We start from the raw sequence: 18,602 nt of genomic DNA on the forward strand, positions 1-18,602 counted from the left end.
TCTGAACAGCTTCTGATACCATGCAAATGAAGGACAAGTCCAGGAAACGCTTTCATCTCGGACTTGTCCAGCCCCCTGCCCATTAATTACACACATTTCATTTGTTTGAGGGCAATTCCTCTCGGGGAGGGGGCGGGGGACGGCCGATCATCTCGGCCGTGCTCTCTCCAGACCCCTCCTTGGGAGGGGATTTATAGCCAGAAACGGGGATGCTCGGGGGCTCCGTGGGGCATCCCATATTTCTGCTCCAGTGCAGCTACCCCAGCTCAAACTGGGCTGCATCCTGCCAGCAGAGAGGGCTCAGCAGTGCCCCGTGCCCTGCTTGGTGCCAGCAAGCCCCAGCCGTGGTCCCAAGCCTCCTGGGGACATCCTTGGAGGGAGGTGCAGGGTAGAACAGAAATGAGCTCAGGGGTCTCCCAAGGGAGCTGGGAACCCATGAGAAGGGGAATCCTGGGCAGGGTGGCTACCAAATGAGTCCTGTGCAGGGAAATATCATTTCATGGTGCTGCTGGGACTGCACCACACCCAGCCCCAATTCCCCTGTTGGGCCTTTCTCTCTGTGCTCCTCTCCTTTCTGCACAGCCCCCCTGATCCCGGGGGTCCTCGGGAAAGTTACAGCCAAGACCCCCCCCCCAGGCTGGCTCCCCTTTGCCTGGGGCTGGTGGGGAGGCTCTGCCCCAGGTCCTGGAGAAGGCAGAGAGCGAGAGGATGTGGAGTGCAGCGGGTTTTCACGGCCTGTTTCCTGGCCATGATAATCACATTTAGCACTTCTGTAGCACCTGGGATGCTCCAAGCACCTAGGCATCTGCTCCTCGTTACCACCCCGCTTCCCATTTGCAGCATCTCTGCCCCCTGCCCACACACACCTCCGGCAGTGAGAGCTCACCCCTAAAAACCAGGCTGCCCCCAGCTTCCCCCTGGTCATCTCCTCTGGGGCAGGGAGCTGCGGCCTTGTTCTGCTTTGGGGCTGGGGCAGGAGGCTGCTCTCCAGGAATGGGGTAAGCATTTTGGGGAGGATGCCATGGCATGGAGAAGACGTTTTGTGACTGTGTTTGTCATTTTGTTTCCTCCTGGAGTGAGGAAGAGCAATCCATGTCCTTTGGTATGACGACTTACGTGCCTGGTGACACGTGGCAGCTGGGCCTTGGTGCATCAGAGGAGCTCTCGAGAGATGTTGGAGGGATATTTTGGACTTGGTTTAATGGGAAGGAGCAGAGTTGGTGTGGAAGCAGTGCTGATCTCCAGAAAAACTGCTCGTCCACCCACTGGCCCTGTACCATGCCAGCCAGAGGTCCTGTTGTGGTTGGGTTGGAGACAACAGCCAGTGCTCACGGCCCAGTCTACTCTGCAAAGAAACATAATTTAGATGTTCTGGGGGTAGAGGGAATGCACTTGGGGTTTATGCATCTTACACCATCTCTCCTACAGGGGCTGTAGCTCCAGGAGGTCCCCTGGGGCTGTCAGATGTGATGGCCAAGATGCAAACTGCGGCTGAAAAGTCCTGATCCAGTGGCTGGGCTGTGTCAGGGAGAACCACATCAGCTGTGCCCAGGTATTGCTGAGCTGCTTCTGTCAGTAGCTGTGGGCTGGAAATGGGATGCTGAGGGCTGTGGGAGCCTGACCTGTGTCCCTGCTTCCCCCTTTTCCCCTTTCTTAGAGCTTTTATAGCAGGAGATGGAAAAACTCAGCCTCTTTTGCCATGATTATTCTGTATATTGGAGTAACACCCCAGTGGCTGGAATCTCTTCTTTTATGAGCTGCTCACAGAGTGAACAGCAGCCCTTTCCCCCAAGGGCTTGAGTTTTGTGTGGTCAGCTACAACAGGTGCCACAAGCCAGCAGACAGACCTCAGCGTGGCCCCTGGTTTAGCTGCTGCCGTGGCAAAGGAGAGCCCTGGGAGGGGATCTGAGGGATGCTGAGGGATGAGGGATGGTGTCCCTGTGGGTGCTCATAGCAAATGTGAGAGAAATTTCAGTAGCCATGCCCCAAAACCACCCAACCCACAACCAAAAACGCTGCCGCAGCAGCTGAAACGCGGGATGAGCACACCCGGGCTGCACGCGGGTAGGAAAAATTTGGCTGTGGGATGTGAAAGGGGACCCCGAGTGCTGGCTCGATTTGCACGCTTAGGCCCCATCACCCGTGAGAAGCAGCTGCCCAGCTGGGAGCCGGCCCTTTGGTAATGGCCTGCGAATTTCCCCGGGCTCTGCTAATTGCAGCCCGGCTGCTAGTTACAGCTCCCGGTCAATTGCTGGGAGCACTGGGCCCTGCAGAACAACCCCTTGAAATGGGTTGTTAGCCCAATTAACAACCAGTTTGGCTTCGGTTCAGGCTGTTAACCATCAAACAGCTAACTGCTGGTAATGATTGATTTCGGAGGAGCCAACCTGCTTCACAAAGCACCATTAAAGCCAAGGCTCTGGGAGCGCAGCTGGCTCGGACAAACGCGAGAGCTGTCCCTTGCCATGGAACAGACAAGGCTGTGGCCAGGCTTTCTGCCCATTTTGGTTAACGTATGGGGTCATCGTAGCATTTTGGGATGAACTGGCGAGCCAGCTCTGCTGGCACGTGATGCTCAGGTGGGCAGCCCCTTGTCCCCATGGATTATCAGGGCATCCAACGCCTCCTTGGATGGAGAGCTCTTGGTGTCCAGGTCTCTTCCCCAGCTGCTCTTCCACCCAGTGAATCTGCAAAGACGAGTTTGTCTGATTTAGACGTTCAGGTGTTTCCACAAATCACCTGGGCCCTTTCCATCTGCACAGCCAGCTGGGGGCTCCTACAGGGAGGGCAGGGCCCACCAGCATATGCAAGCCTGGGAGTGCCTCCAGAGCAGCCTGGGATGCTGGCCTGAGCCTGCTGGTGGGCAATGCAGACACATCTGCAGATGTGAGTATCTCTATTAAAGCCATAAAATACTCTCTGAGCCCTGGGGAGGGCTGACAGCTTGGGATTCAGGCACGGTTTGCTTAGGATTGCTGGTCAGGTCTTCTTCCATTTCCCTCCACTGTCTCAGGCCCTGTTTCTCCACCACGCACTGGCAGTTTGCTTCTAACACGTTGCTGGTGCTACATCAAGGGCTTTGCGGGGATGTTTCCCCCCTGATCAAAGTGGCCGATTCAAGCTGCAGCATGTACGGGGAGGAGGGAGGCAGCCACCTGTTTGGGAAGCGCTTTGAAAACGCAGAGGACGTGCTGCAGAGGTTGACCTTGTGAAACGGACACTGCAGAGTGGTGCAGGGCTCGGAGCAAGTGCTTGGCATTCAAAACCTCAGTTCTTGAGTGTTTGAGGGTATTCAGGGGGCTGTGGTGCTGCCAGGGCCATGGCACAGCAACCAGAGCTCTGGTTTTGAAGCTGGGTCCCAGTGGCTTCCAGCAGGACAAGGAGCTCCTGATTCTCACAAAGGGCAAAAAAGAGAAGTTTGGGTAAGCAGGAGAGCTGAGAGCCCAGCTTTCCCACTCCCTGTTCTGTGAGCAGATGGATTTGCAGCACGTGTATTTAGCTATTTAGGTTGAATGTGGCAATCCTGGCCGGTGCATCTTCTGCCCGTCCTGCTCCCTCTGCAGCTGCTGCTAAGTGCATCCCTCCAGGAGATGAGGATGGGAGCTTGTCACCTGCTGGAGCTGGGGGAGCTCCGTCCGCTCGGGCTTTTTCTGTAAACCAGAGAAAGTCAGTTATAAACAGCAGGCGTTGGTTTTGTTGGGGGCTTTTTTTAGACGCTGAAAATGCTCCATCATCATCAGGCTGGCTCTGCTTTCAGCAGCCAGCACGACCGAGCCAAACTCTCAGCAGAGAATCCAGCAGGAGAAGTAACACAACCTTTCCAGGGCTATTTCACTGAAGTCCTGTGTCCTCGTTCCACATCATAGCTTGTGCCACAGCAGCTGATGCTCTTCTGGGCCCTGCACGGAGGCAGGGGTGAGCACCAAGGAGCTCGCAGCTGGGGCTGGGAGCAAGTGGCACAGCCCCATTTCAGAGAAGGAGTGGAGGGAGTCAGAGCACAGAAGGATTAAGGTCTGAAAGGACTCCTGGCAGAGCTGGGAATCAGCTGAATCAGTCTGCGAGAGGCCAAGAAAAGGTATGGAAGTGGTCCAGAGGGGGAAGCAATGTCTATATGCAATAATCTGAGCTATAAATGAAGTAAAAAACCACAGAACTGATCTTTTGCTAAACCTCAGGTCCAATTCCCCAGCTCTGAGTGAAGGTTGGACTTTGTCCCACATCCCTAGTGGAAGAACCCTGTCTTCATACAGGAGCAGATTTTAAATTCGTGGGGATTACCCTGACTGCCTGGTCCAGTCCCCTGCAATACCCTGATGAGAGGATCCTGCTCAGTATCCTCTGAGTGAAAGCTGTAGTCCTCGGTTACAGACAAGTAAGGAAGGAAGGATATCCTGCAAGGATTCCGTATTTCAATATTATCTGGTGTTTCTGACTTGAAATTGCCCAACTTCAGCTCCTGGCACTTGATCTTGCGCTCTTTTCTTCTTTACCATGCCATCCAACTTGACCAAGCTTCTGCAGGCACTGAAAGCAGGTTTTCCAAGCCTCTCTCACCTCTGGGAGCTATTTTTTAAAGCTGATTCCCATCTGTCAACGTCTCTTGTGAAGTGGAGCCAAGTGTTTTGGCCGCAGCACCTGGCAGGGGAGCCCATCATTGCCTTGCTTGTGTCCAGCGCCTTGGGAGGACGAGCGATGCGGTGGCCACCCACCGGTGTGATCACCCTCACCCGGGGCTGATGTTTTCCCAAAATTTCCTGCAGGGACTTCCAGACAGCTCGAGGCTGACTGTGGAGCTCTGACCCTCGTTCAGTCAGGCCCGCTGTGCCTCTGCCAGTTTTGAAGAGCAGAGGTACGGATGATGCCCACGGGAGGCACAGCTAAAGCATGGTTACGGTCTCCCATCCCTCATTTCCTGCTGCAAAGGCTACAGCACATCTCCAAAGCAAAGGCAGCGTTACTTTCATAATGAATCCTGAAATCCTGACCATCACAGTTGCCCAGGAGGGCTCCGTCTCTGGTCATTGAAACGTTCAGCTGGTGAAGTCAGAGTTATTTTTGCTCTCCGTTGTGACAGAGTAAATCTGCAGTCATTCCCCTGACTTCAGTAGACTCGCTCTGAGAGAAGAGGTTTGTGCAACCTAATTATCTTCAGTGCCTGTATTTGCAATTTTTCTATGCCCGGTCATCACAGCGAGCGCAGAGGCTTTCATACAGCCACAGGTTTTGGCAGAGTCTGCGCTTGGAGAGCGGTTTGCCATCTGCAGGTGCTGTCCTGGAGCACTTGCCTGGGAGCAACCAAAGGATGGAGAGGGTCTGACCAGGGAGAGGAAAGGACAGTGCTGTGGAAACCCCAAATCCAAAAGGACACGGCTATGACTTGTTGCAATATGTGCAGAACCTGGTGCACTGACCTGCATCCCACCACTATTAATGGTAGGAAAACCATTTTCCTGCTGCTCGCTGCTGGGTGGTGAAGGGGCATCCCCAGACCCAGCGACTGGAGGAGCAGGAGGGGAGGGCAGTGGTTGCTGATACACAGGGGGCTCGGAGAAGTGCCCGCACTTCACTGCCTCTCAGAGCGATCGCTGCGAGGAGCTGAGGGTTTCACCACCTCCCCTCGCCGGGTTTCACTCTGCACTTGACACCGGCGCGGGGGGATTACTTGTGCTTGATGGCTGTCTCCACTGCAGAGCTGCCTGTCCAGCACCAGGGCATCGCAAGGAGGAGATGTGATGTTCCCAGAACCAGGCTGAGCACCAGAGCACCGTTATTGGTAAGATGTGGCATGGAGGTGTCCCCATGGGACGTGCCACCAGCTGGAGTGGTGGGATGGAGCAACCCCCAGGCCATCATGGTCCCAGTAACTCCAGTCACCAGACTTCATCTGGGGCTCCCTGAGGAAGCCAGCTTGCCTTGGCCTCAGTGAGGATGAGAAACTTCCCAACAGGGAGAAAAAAATTACAGCTATTTTTGTCTCTAACCATGAAGCTCCGTGAGCTAGGATTTTGGACAAGCCCTCGGCACTGTGACTTGGGACACCTTACGGGTGGTGAGGACGTGGCTTTTCTTTTGTATTTGCTACCTGTGGTGTGGGAGGCTCTCCTGGTGGTGTGAGCTAAAGGACAAGAACTGGAGGGGACAGCTGGTTGCTACAGAGGGGGAAACACTGAAGCTCTTAGCTGCTGTATTTTTTTTAGAGATACGTTTTTTTATGGAAGCAAATCTTTCCCCATCAATACAGTGAATTAGCACGTCTGCCAACAGCCCATATATATATATTTTTAAGATTGGAGGCAGCAGGGGGAATGTCAGGATGCTGCAGGGCAGTGCCGTAGTCTTGGCTGCAATCTGAGTGCCCAAATTGCTGGCGAGAGCTGTTGGTGCTGTCATGGATGGCAACAGGTCTCCTTGAGTTATTCGGCCTGCTTTGAGCTGCTAAGGAAATGCTCCAGTTTCAGGGAAGGTCCGACACCCAGCTCAGCCTGCTTAACCTCAGCAGCGATCTCGGGGCAGGGAAGGCAGAAGCGGCCGGCGAAGGCAGCAGCTTTGCTGAGGAAATGCATTTAATTTGATCCGCACTGCACTTTTTTGTTGGAAAAAACGTTGATGCAGTAACATTCTGCACAGTAACTAGGGGTGGATTAAAGGTCACAGAGATAATGCAGCATGCTGAATTCACAGGCAGCAGATGGGAAGAGTCCTAGGCTCTCTGGGAATGTTTCCCTGAAGTGTCTTCTCTGCAGCTTTGTGGGGTCTACCAAAAGACGGGCTGTGCATCTCGTTCCTAGCAGGTTGCAGTCTTTCCTGGGCCTTTTCCCTGACATTTATCTACATTTCTCTTTGCTTGGTTTATCCTGACAGCCCAGTTAATGCAGGTCTTTGCGGTGCCGACTGTGCTCAGCCACCCTGGAAGCCGTTTTTCCATGCACTCAGCTGGGTTTTGCTGCTGGGTGAGGGTAGGAGAGGATTTCCCCAATTTACTGGGACTTTTGCGCACGCTTGAGGTTCATGCAAAAAGTTCACGCGTAAAACAGAGGTGATGCCAAACTCACAGGTCACTGGAAGTTTAATGCAAGCTTCCGAAAGGTTTTGGGGCGTGCAGTGAAGGATGCTGCAGTGCAGATCATTTCATCGTTATCACCCAGTGGAGAAAAACGCAGGGCTCGCCGTGACAGCTACTGAAACAGCACAGCAAAAATAAAGAGTTCCAGCAGTGAAGTAGGCTGGTGATGCAGGCAGCCCCCCCCAGTATTTTATGCTCTGTCCCAGCAGAGGGAGCCCGAGTTTATTAACAAATCCCGATCCCGGAGATAGCCGCTATCAAGGTGGTACCAAACGCCGGGCAGGATGCGCGCTGGCGGAGGAAGGATGCAGGAGATGGAGCGGTGATGCTCAAACCAGGGCTGTGTTTCCAACCAGGGAAACGAGCTAAAGGCTCACCAGGAGGCCCTGCAAGTAACTCTGCTCTCTAGGATGTTGCAACCATGGGAGATGGCTTGCAAGAGAGTCAGAGGACTTGCTTGCTGCATGGGGAAAAAGTTTTGCACGGAAAGGCGCAGCAGAGCCACGCTAAGCTGGGTGTGCTGAGCTTAGTTTGCTTCAGAGACTTCCCTCAAGGTGCAGACAGAGACCTGTGTGTCTGAATTTGTACCGGGCTGGCCAATGTCAATCCTGTCACCTAGACATTTCCCCCAGCAGTATGCAAAACCATTCATCACTGTCATGCCAAATCCGTAGGCTGCAAGGCAATGCTCAAATAACCAGAGTTAGGCACAAGGCAGTGGCTCTGATCCATGGCTTTTTGAACCCAAGGGGAGCATTTGAACAAATTTCCCTGAGATTTTGAGGCTCTGTGTTAGTGCTGGGAGGTATCCATTTAAGGGACAGGAGCAGTTTCAGTGCACAGTCCTCTCGGAGCTTGTGGGAAGCCTGTAAGTTTTCTCTGCTGATGATGGGAGATGGAACATCACCTGGGGGCACAGAAGGCTCTGTCCCACAGCAAGTAGCAGCACTGGTGCCGTGGGTGCACCACGGGTTTGAGATTATCGAGGAGAAGAGAAGTGATGCAGCTGGAACATGGGAGAGTGGCAGATCATTTTTGCTCAAATCCCAAAATAATTTAAATCAATGCAAAGCCTTGAGCGAGCTTGACCAAGCCGAGACACTTGTTTTAGAAGACGGACAACAAACTGGGATGTTTCAGGGCACGGGGATGGGAAGGCAGACGACTCAGGCTTCACTGCAGGAAGCAGCAGACGGACATTTTCCAATGCAACTTTTGGAAAGAAGGTTAAATTTCTCCGAGATAAGGAGAGCTTCAGCGAGCTGGAATGCATAACAACCCCCCCGGCCCAGCTCATCCTATGATAACAGCTGTCGTGTTGGAAACCTAATGCTGATGAAAGAGTTAAAGGCTGGTTGATGGGCAATATCGGTGACACACCTCTGAATTGAGCATACTCCTGGAGTGAGACTGCGGACTGGTGTTACTCAATGAATAGAGGCCACTCCAAGGGAGTTTTTCCTTGAATAGAATGGGGTCAGGGAGCCGCTTTGGGGAACAATGGCTGCCACCGGCTAGCTGAATTTCTTACAATCACACACCATACCCCCTGATCAAATAGCTCCTTTGTCAGCCTGATATAAAAACATGTCATACAATGATGATCTGGAAGAATGACATGAGCTGGCCTTTCAAAGAGATCAGAAGGGCTTGTTTTGCACAAAAAGAGCCCCCATCAGAGTCAAGACAGGAAAAAAATGGAGAATAAAAGGGGGTGAATGGAAACAAACAGCAATAACAACAACAACAGAAAAGAGGGCAAGTTGGAAACTTGGGTCTGGCTTGTTTCACAGCATCCCATGGCTGCGGCAGCGCAGCGCGGCCGGGCTGAATCTGTTTGGGTACGGGCGTGGATGTCAGATTGCGCTGCCATTGGGCTCCCATTGTCATTCTGCACTGGGACAGAAGAAATTGCTGGATGGGAAAAGGTCACTTGGCCCAACGAATCATCCCCCCCCCCCCCCCCCCCCCCCCCCCCGAAAGTGTCTCAACACCATCTCTCTGCTTTCTCACTGTAGTTGTCTCCTCTGCCTTTCTCATATGATGTTCGTCTGCTGTCTGCACAAAGTTCAGATCTCTTGGATGAACATTTATAGTTCATCTGTTCATGAGACCTGGAAAATGTCTTTATTCTGCCCAATTCCCTTTTTATCTTTCCTTTTTTGATTTTTTTTTTTTTGGCTGTTTTTTGTTTGTTTGTTTCTTGGAGTGTATACCCGGTTTTCAACCCTCTTCTCAGGATTTCAGGATTTACAGGGACATAATTGAGAGTTCTGATGGCGAGTGTTTTACACCCCAAATAGCGTTTTAAGATGTGCAGGGAAGTGGATCCCTCTTGGCTACTTCCAGGGGAACTGCATTCCTACAGTATCTATTGCAGGAGTCCCAAGAGATGGCATTTGCATACAATCACGACAATTATTTGCAAGCTAGAAAAGTTCAGCAGTCCTGGAATTAGGCAGCTAGAGATGCCAGGCAGTCTCAGCACCTGCAAGTGTTGGAAACAGCTTGTGTTCATGTTCTAATCTTGCATTACAAAAAATAACGAGGCAGAATAGTCAGAAGAAATCATAGTGACTAAGAAAACGATCTCTTCAGAAACTGTTCCTGAAAATACACTGACAATGTCAATACACTGAAGCTTTGACCAAAGTTTAAGTATTTTTTGACGCTGTTTTTCTCAAAATGAGAGAGAGAGGAGACAAATTAAGAAAGAAAGAACAGAGCAAAAACTTCCAAAAGCTGTTCTTTTATTATTATTATTATTATTATTATTATTATTATTATTATTTATTTATTTAATGATTAAACACGCTAATCAGGAGCTATCTCAGAGTAGAGATAACATCAACTCTAGCTCATTGCTTTATGCTCTGAAACCAATCCTTATTATCACGTAGGATTTCCTGTTTGTGCAATATTTTATCCTTTTCTGCCATTTTGTATAGAATGTTACACTGCGTGTTACTTGGCATATATTCATTTATAGGAAAAGTATTTGGTAAACTGTGTTTACACAATACACTGTTTATTAAATGCAGAGAATATTTATAGACACACACCACACTGACATGCAGAAGCCAAAAGAAATTGTTGCTGATCTGAATGCTCAAGCTCAATTCCTTTACCTAAAAGCCTGCGTTGTACAAAACTAGGGTCATAATTAATCACCTCTTCTCCTGAAACGTAGCTCTGAGAAGCTGTGCAGCTGGCTGAAAATAATTAGGCCATGATCTGGGTGCTGCCGAAATAAAGGTACATGGGAGATACTGGTTACAAATCACTGGCAGTTTAGGTTACGAGGCAGTTCCCAGATGCTACGAGTATACTCGAGGTGCTGAGGAAAACCAGCCCATGCTGTGCTGTTTGTGAAATAGTTCGGAATTGTAGTATTGAAGCTTGTATTACAGCAAAATAATACAGAAGGAGAGTGGGTCCCAGTGCATGTGAGAAGCTAGGCTCTGAAAATGGTATTTAAGCACTAAATAAAATGACATTTCCAGTGGTTTTGAGCACCCACCAGTTCTGCCACATATACTCAGTGGCAGTGACAGACACAAGTGAGTTTGCCAACCTGGAAGGCAGGTTTTAGTACAATGGCTTGTATTTAGGGTTGCTCCAACTGGAAACTTCAGGTACCCTATTTCTTAAGTGAGGAACCTGCCCTGGGACTGGGTGGTGGATGACGTGACCCAAAGTGAGTGTCTTGCAAGTGGTGAGAAGGTTTCTCCAGTGCTGGTTTTCATCCGTCTATCAGTAAAGCATATTGAGACCTCTTCCCCTGTTATTTTGTGGCCAACTGGAGCTAACTGGGGCTACGTGAGAAGAAGCTCTGGGCATGCCATTATCCACTGACTGGACTTTGCAAGTCCATTTTGACTGCAAAAGCATTGGTTTCTTTTCTAGGGTAAGTTATAAAATCCCCTTTGGGGCTCTGCTGCTGGTGGTGATAACCTGCAACTTTGCAACACCTTCATTTGTGTTGCTTAAACTGTTTTGCAGCGGTGTTATTTGGCTTTCCCTGGACATTTCTGCTTTGTGGTTGGTCTTGGTTGCTGGGTTTTCTTCATTATGGAAGTTCTGGATAGGTCAAATGGGTAACTTTTATGTTGCCTTTGGTCAATCTGTTCTGATGCAAAGCTGCGTAATTCTGCTACATGCAGGGAACCAGTGTTGTTTACAGCAACCTCACAACTGGCCCTGAAAATTTGGGCAACTCAGGGGAAGGAAAAAATTATGTTAAGGGAACACTAACTGCAAAAATATTCCAAAGATTGGGAGGCATAAAAGCCGGGTTGCACACACACCTTTAATTCTGTCCCTTTGTCTACAGGTGGTATGGTCAAGACTGAAGTGACACAGTCACCCCGCTTGTTTCCACATCGCTTCTGCCTTCTTTGGCCCTTCTGGCTCTGCTGTGCTGAATCTCGCCTGTTCAAATTTCCAGTGAACCTTCTCGCATTCTCCTCTGGTTCTCATCCTGCAGTTATAACCTCGGTATTGGGAGCAAGCCTGGAAAATTTCAGAATGAAAACCGAAACCTTCCAAAAGGTAGGAGCAAATAAAAATCAGAGGATATTAATATAGCAACAGCTGGACTTCAGCTTTAATAATGTATATGTTTTAGAGCACGTAGTGATTTAGATCAGATACAGGTATTTCTGTGCACTTCTGTTAAACCAGGCCCCGTGCCAGTAATACGATGAGAGGCCGATATACTATATTAAAATACTAATTACCGAGCCCCTTTCTTCTGACGGGTCCACTAAAGATACTTCAAATGGATATGTGAGAATTGATCAAAGATTCTGCAGGCTGTTGCCACTGCTCACTGGGCATTGCAAACCAAAGAAGAACCTGACTCCCATGAAAAAGATACTGTGTTTTTACAAGCAATAAAAACCACCGGTCACTTGATTGCTATGGGGATGGATACAACTAAACTGGGCTTTCTTAAGGCAGGGAGCACGATCTAAGAGAAACAAAAAAAGACATGGGAGAGGGAGGGAGCGAGCGAGCGAGAGCTGAATTGATTTCAGTCTGTTCAGGTCTAGCTGGAAAACACAATGCAGCGAAACGCTCCCTTAGTCGGCAAGCTTCTTTTCCTAGGTTTTTCCCATGGTTTGAAGTGGAGAGGGAGGGATGGTATTAGAAAAAGCGTGTGTGAGAGAGAGACAAGGCTGCAGGAAAGGCAGAGAGATGAGAGACATCATTTGGAAGGGCGCAAAATAGTCCATTCCTTCTGGGGAGTGGAAAACTTTGATGTCAGCGTCGCTGGCTTTAAAGTGGCAGTGTCAGGTTCAGGCTGAAAAGCCCTGGTATTTGAATCTTTGTCTGTGCTTGCGCTTGCTGTGCCTCTGCACACACCTGCACGGCCCAACACCTGGTAGGGCACCCGCTGAGCCAGCGGGCCTGGCACGTCAGGGCAACGGGTGATGGAAAATGAGCACACGGGGGTAGGTGGCTCCACTGGCTCCTTCTACAGAGCTTCATGCTGAGAAAGCCCATTTGTGTGTTCGTGTGCATGGAAAGAGAGGGATGCGACAGGAAAAACTGCTGGAGTGCTGTGGGCTTTACCCCTTTTCAAAAAACTATTGTCTGTACTAACGCAGTTATAAGTCTCATGGTGCCCAAAAAGGTGAAGAGGCACAGCTCTAGGGTCAGCTCTGAGAGGCATTATGATTTATCAGTCATCACATCGTAGTCAATTCGGCTTCAAGAGTGACTACTGAAAGTCAGAAGCCCCTTCTCCTCTGCAGAGGCACAGGCACCTTGCAGAGCCTGGCTGGTTTGTCGTTCGAGTTGGGTTTCGGCATAATGCTCCTAACAATTCAGACACAACAGCAATGATAAATCCATTGCATACCCGGAGGAAAAGAGAAGGAACAGGACCAAATCTGTCACTCGTGGTACTCAGGTGGTTCTAGTAGAGCTGATCCAGAGTGCAGATGTCTCTTTCTCCTTTCCTCCATTCCAAGAGCAGACAGATTTGCACCAATGGTGCAGCTGCAGGAACTCTTGCTCTGCTGGGTGGCAAGCTAATCCCGCTGGAATCTTCACCCCAAAATTGTACCAGGCACTAACACGCTGCAAAAGTGAAGTATTTGGGAATTATGCAGAGTTTCAGATCAAGCCAATGACAAATGCAATTGTTGCTGCAGTGGTTTTAGGACTGTGAGGTCTCGGTTTCTAGCAAGAATAGAAGCATATGTGCATGGGGTGGCTTATGGGCCCTGATGGGAGACGGACAATGAATCAATTTACGTTCAATTGACAGACCTCCTTTATCGGAGGGAGAGATTTTGACTTGAATCCCTGGAATGTCGGCATTTTCCTTCCCAATACTCGTTTTCGGTTTAAATAGAGTGAAAGGCCTACTTTCATGGCAGGTGGGCTGTAGAAGGGAGGTTTTAATGACTCTTTATTCTTGGATTTATAATCTGACACGCTGTACGCACATGTGTTTGTCACGAAACTGTGTGAGGTGCCTACCACCATCCATGCATTGTCCAGCAGATGTTAAAGCCATCAAGTGTGTTTTCTCCCAGTTCCAAAGGAAAACATTCTCTATTTTGGGATGTGGGATTTTCTTTTTTTTTTAAACTGATCTAAATAAACAAACAAAAATAGTCGTGGCGAGGTAGGGCTTACATGATCATAAGAAACCTGTGTAAATGAGGATCTAAGGCTTGTTCCCTGACCCATAAACTGGGTTAGTAATTAGTTGCTGCTGCAGTTTGTTGTTGTCACAAAACCCGAGGTTAGGCTGAGGCCTATTTTGAAATCACGTGCAATATGGGATATCTAAACATACACTTACAGCAGTGACCAAGCGTTGGTTGCTACTTACAATAATACCTGGGAGTCTGAGGTCACGTCCTGGGGGATGCTGGAGCAGTGTAGAAAGCACAGCGCTTTCCCCGTGGGGTTTTTAGCCAAGGACCCCAAACCTACAGATGACTGTTCTAGAAAGGCCCTTGCACGGACATGGTGCTCCTTAGCAGGACCAGACCATACAGTGTAAAGACAGGGTGATAACTTACCCTCTGTTTTGTTTTATACGTGTATATACGTGTGTGCTTCGTTAATAAGAGAATATAGGGTAGAAAATATAGGGTAGAATACGCCTCGTGGCTTGGCATGAGCTGAACGAAGAAATAAAGGGAGGTTTCTAGCACCAGCTGGGTTCCTTTTGCTACACTATAAAACACTTAACTTCAAGTTGCTGAACTCTGTGATTTAGTGATGAGAGTAAACTGAATTAACCAGTGAGAAATAAAAAAATGGCAGCCTCCTTAATGAGGAAATTCTACTGTGCAAGAAAGCACTGCCAGTGATATGTTGCCTGTGTCTCTAGGGGGAAAGAGATGAAGGAAGCCTAGAACTGTAGTAATTCTGCAAATTTGTAACTGCTGCAGGCAATTAAGCTCTGTCTTAATTGTCCAGTCAAGGCAGACCCAAAGCTGCCTGTAGGATGAGGTTTGCTCATTTTCCTTATTATTATGTCCTAAGTGAAGCTTCAAATATGACAGCAGAGCATCCTCCAAGAGCAAGGGAGCCCTCTGTGCCCGTGGGCACGCTGAGTTAGGACACCATCAGACTTGCTCGTGGACGAGCTAGGGACTGGATGAAGTAGGTGGAAGGCAGATATGGGTTAAAACAGTACCACAGCCACCGCTACACCAAGGATACTCTTACATGATTCTCTAAACACTCCAAAAATTTTTGGAACAACCTGTGGAATTAATGAAAATAGAGCTGAAAAACACTAGAAACAACTGTGTAAGTCTTGATCTTACTCTCAAAGAAGCCAGTGGGAATTTGAATGTTTAGTTCCTCAGGCTCTAAGTATGAAAGAAAAAAAGCCCCTAAAATATCTTCATAGGTAGCCCCTATAAAAGCACAAGATTCAAAAGCATTCCTTCAGGAGATCAAGGACGGTCCAGCCTTTGAAGCCTGGAGGATTGGGAAATTTAAAGATCTTTGTGGCAATCATATTGTGCCATTAGAAATCTACCATTTGGAATTGTAAAGCATTTAAAAGGAATGATTCCAAATTCCACAGCTGTCTGGTGAGTGACAACTTGATGTGGCCTGGGGGGTAGGAAGAAGGTCATTGTTGGGAAAACAGTTAAAATGAACATTTTCTGAACAGATGCTTTAGATAATACTTTGATAAATGAGGTTAAAAACAAATAAAATAATCTGGGTGACTTCCAGAAAATAGCAGACTAGCAAAACAAACAAACCAAACTCAAAATGCAAAGACACGAAATAGGTATAGGGCTGGTATTTAGAGGATTGTAATAGAAGACTATTCAAAATAAAATGAACAACAAACAGAGTCTAAACCAGAAAGATGAGACAATTCTGCTGGCTATGGGAGGTTATACCTTTTTTTTATGATTATTATTTTACTATTGCTTTGCAGTTTTGCCAAGCAAGAGAGCTTCTGGAAGGCTCAGCTGTTAGTTTTGATACATTAGAATATTTGTCAATCCATTTTTATCGCTGTTTTTCAAACCATTCAAGCAGCTCAGCTGTTGATGAAAATGCAAAAAGCATTGCATGCACTTAGCAAGTGGATAATGAGAGCGACCCCCTCCGTTTAGTATCTTTGTCAGCAGAGTGTAGTGAGAAAAGTAAACAAACAGCATCACTGATGACAAACTGATTTATGGAATTGTTTGTTTTCATAATTTTCAGCATAGTTTATGGATAAAGGTCCTGATCCTGTGGCTGCTGAGAACCTTGTAGGGCTGGCCCCTGGCTGGGTGCCCTTAGTTCTCATTAAAAGCTCCTTGTAGAAGTGGTTTGGAACTATACAGAATAGGGTCTGTTGGGATTATTTTTAAGGGAAGATTTTCCCTTGCCTTTTAACAGAATTCATACCAAACAGCTTCTAATTCTAATTTCTTCTGGCAATCCCTTTATAGGTAAAACCAAATCAATATGCATAAACTGGGGTAAAAGGAGAAAATTCACCCCCAAATTCAGTATAACCTTTAATTTTATCCTCTTTAATCCTTTGATAATTTTTGTGCTTCTACTGCAGAAAAGCAATTTTGCTAATCACCTTTGTGCCAATCCCTGCATTCCTGACAATAGCGTGAACAGCTTCCATCAAAGTCTTTGATGTGGGAAAGACACACACACACATATAATCTGAAAACAATTCAGCTCCTTGGTTCTCAATGGTGAGCACTCTGCTTTAATAGAGTGCAAGTTCCGTGGAGGTTTCTAATCCTTTCTGCCAAACAGAAGAGACACAGTCAGGTAGCACACCTTATTCAGAAGTTAAAATAACATGTTACTTGCTCTCAGAGAAAATCAAAACAACTCAAGATCAAAAACAGATTCCGCCAACCCTAACGGGATAGACTTTCTACTCAGCTAACTCTTGATCTAAGTGTGTAACAAGTAACCTGCTTTAATCCCTCAAAGCGATGGTGTTACAGATAAGTACTGTAGTAGCAGAGGAGGTGTCTTAAGTTTCAGAAATACACAAAAGCATTCGTTGGAAGGAAAAACAAAACAAAGAGCTGTCCACATGATTGTGTCTTTAGCTGGAAAGGTGTATTTGAGGGCACTGCAAAGAAGAATAAAACCCCTTGAAGACAGGAGAAAGAAAGAAAAAAAGGCAGGCATTGAAAAGGTATTTCTTCCAAGCTGAGTTTCATTGACTTGCACTGTTAAAGCGCAGCCTTTACAGGTGTCAGCTCCCGTTTTTAGCTTACAAATCTTGCAAGCTGGAATGGTCTGCTACTTCAGCACAGAACATTGCCCCATTTTCTAGAGGTTCAGAGTGGTCATGGGTCATGAAAGGACTGGGATCTTTGACTGTATGATATGTGAAGGCTGCATTATTGACTTTATTATACTGCACTGGGAACCTGCATTGACTTCTTTCTTTATTAGAGTTCCAACAGTGTAGCAAAAATCATGATACGTGTAGTTTTAGTAACAGTTCAAAACCTTCCTTGGTTCTTGTTCCTGCAGACACCTACCTATGCACTTTGGTCAGCACTGATGAGACCAGAGCCATTGGGCATCTTAGTCCATGATGCACAGCACTGCCAGCTCCACAGCAGTCACACAGCAGCTGAAAGCAGGCATGAGAAGTGTATGCAGTTGCAGGTCCATTCCTCTTAACAAAGAAAATAATGGATTATATCCATTGGGGCAAAAAAAATAATTATTCTTAAATGTTGTAAGGCAATTATCCACACTAGAAAACAATGTTGCATTTAAGAGAGCAACATATCATATATTGTTTTCTCCATAATACTATTTACAACCCCTGTCCAGATTGTGTTTGAGCCTCTCTGAGATTACTGCTTACAAACATTCCATCTTAGGCAAATCTTTGATAGTTGTTTTTACCTTGGGCCACAAACTGGAGAGCACTAAGGCCCTGCTTTGCAGATGCACTTATCCATGCTTTGGTTCTGGTATCGCTGAGGGCCACACTGCACATTTGACTTTGCAGCCAGGCTCCTTCCAGAGTGCACCACGTTGTTTCCCTGGCAAAGTGGCACAGGCTGAGGACAGGAATATGGGTGTCACATAGCGTGGGGAGATGCAACTACCAGAGACATGTCAGATGTAGCCTCTGCAAAGTGACAGAGCCTAAGATGAGAAGGGACCCCTCTCACTGTCTTGTGTGATTCCTGAGCTAGGGCTTGCTAGATAAATTCCTGATTTAAGTTTTAGTTGTTGTGCTCCAATCAAGCTCTCTTAGGGGAACAAAAATCTGGTATTATTTTAAAGAAATCCACTAATGGTGAATCAACCATAAATCTTGATAAGCTGTTTCAACAGTTAATTTTCTTCAAAAACATGCATTATTTATAAATTTGTTTCCCATCACCTTTTGTCAAGTGATCTTATCTCTTTGTCTGCTAAATTGAAGATCCTGGTGTTACCAGATTTGTCTTCCTGTTTCAGTGCTCGTAAGGCATGATCACCTCACACCTTAACCTTCTCTTTAGCAAACTAAATAGACTGAGCACTTTGGGTCTCGCTATAAAACATGTTTGACAGTCCAGCAATCATTCTTACTACTCTTCTTTGAAACCCCTCTAGTTTTTCAACATCCTTCTTGAAATGTTGGCTGGACAAATTATTTCCAAAGCCGTCACAACAGAGTCAAAACCAGAGGTAAAAGAACCTCCTGGCTTGTTTGTTTCCCAGGGCAGCACCAGCCCTTTGGTCACAGCACTGCAGAAGGAGCTCACGTTCAGCTGATTATTCATCTTAATGAAGTCTTTACGGAATTGCAGCTTTGCAGGATAGAGTTACATCCTTTCAGTGTGACCTACATTCTTTGTTCCTAGATGTGAAACTTCACATTTGGCTTGATTGAAATACATATAATTTGATTATGCCTAAACTTAACATAAGGTTGTGCAGCCATAAGCATCCTTTGGCTCTTCCCTGAGGCTTTGTGCCTCCTACAAAACTTTGCTAATAGTGATTTCAGGATTATTTTTTTCCAGGTCACGAATATCAAATAATGTAGGGTCCATAAGCTTTCTCT

General features: G+C 47.5%; 1 long non-coding RNA gene across 1 annotated transcript; it reads left to right on the forward strand.

Annotated features, from left to right (window-relative positions):
- Nucleotides 1-821: 821 nt before the first annotated feature.
- LOC110353379 (uncharacterized) lies at nucleotides 822-18,542 on the forward strand. Its single transcript, XR_005266595.2, has 4 exons — nucleotides 822-998; nucleotides 1,429-1,552; nucleotides 11,397-11,614; nucleotides 18,149-18,542. It is a non-coding gene; the product is annotated as an uncharacterized lncRNA (long non-coding RNA).
- Nucleotides 18,543-18,602: the final 60 nt, after the last annotated feature.

The sequence above is a fragment of the Anas platyrhynchos genome, chromosome 6, assembly GCF_047663525.1.
Source record: "Anas platyrhynchos isolate ZD024472 breed Pekin duck chromosome 6, IASCAAS_PekinDuck_T2T, whole genome shotgun sequence".
In the NCBI taxonomy this organism is placed as follows: domain Eukaryota; kingdom Metazoa; phylum Chordata; class Aves; order Anseriformes; family Anatidae; genus Anas; species Anas platyrhynchos.